Source organism: Larus michahellis, chromosome 3, assembly GCF_964199755.1.
Source record: "Larus michahellis chromosome 3, bLarMic1.1, whole genome shotgun sequence".
NCBI classification, from domain to species: domain Eukaryota; kingdom Metazoa; phylum Chordata; class Aves; order Charadriiformes; family Laridae; genus Larus; species Larus michahellis.
This window is the reverse complement of record NC_133898.1, coordinates 35,275,618-35,276,223: the sequence shown is the minus strand read 5'-3', so window position 1 is coordinate 35,276,223 and position 606 is coordinate 35,275,618. Positions and strand designations below refer to the sequence as shown.

Here is a 606-nt window from a genome sequence, read left to right as displayed (position 1 = left end):
GCTGGGCCCGGCGGGAGCCGCCTTCCCCCGGCCGCGGCCGCGCCGCGCAGGGGAAGCGCCCGCCCGGGCGCGGAGGCGGGGAGGGGCGGCCCACGCGTGGGCTCGGCGGCGGGGGCTGCGGAGCCGGCCTGCGGGAGCGGCCGCTCGGCCCGGCGCCGCTCTCGCCCGTCCACGCGTGCACGGCCACAGCCGGCGCTGCGCCGGCGGCGGGCGGGCTCCGCGGGGGGACCCGGGCGCTGCGGGCAGCTCTGCCCCGCCAGAGCCCCGAGCGTCGCTAATTCTCCTGTCCCGACCCCCACGCGGTCGCCCGGTGGCGTTTCCACAAAGGAAACTTCGGTCGCATCCTGTGGCGTGGTTAGCCCCTAACTCGGCCGGTAAGTATGAACATAACGGGACGAGAAAGGATGGGTTTTTATTTATTTTTTTCTGCACTGAGTTTGTTGTCTTTGGGTCTGAAATGCAGGAGCAGTCGTGTATTTCAGAGCACTAACGTCTGCGGTTTAAACACTCTGGAGAACCCATGTGAAGGGCTAAAGGGCCGGAGGACAAGATCTAGAGAGAGTCGATACTGCACGAAAAATGAGTGAAATCATGCTCCTGACTCAG

The 606-nt window shown here is 66.5% G+C and overlaps 1 protein-coding gene across 1 annotated transcript in view; it reads left to right on the top strand.

Moving 5' to 3' along the window:
- The first annotated feature begins 233 nt into the window (after window positions 1-233).
- The window catches only part of TMEM247 (transmembrane protein 247), a 139,000-nt gene continuing 138,627 nt past the window's right edge, over window positions 234-606 (top strand). Inside the window, exon 1 of the mRNA XM_074579645.1 lies at window positions 234-374. The gene's annotated coding sequence lies outside the window, so the exon portion shown is untranslated. The remainder of the gene's footprint in view (window positions 375-606) is intronic.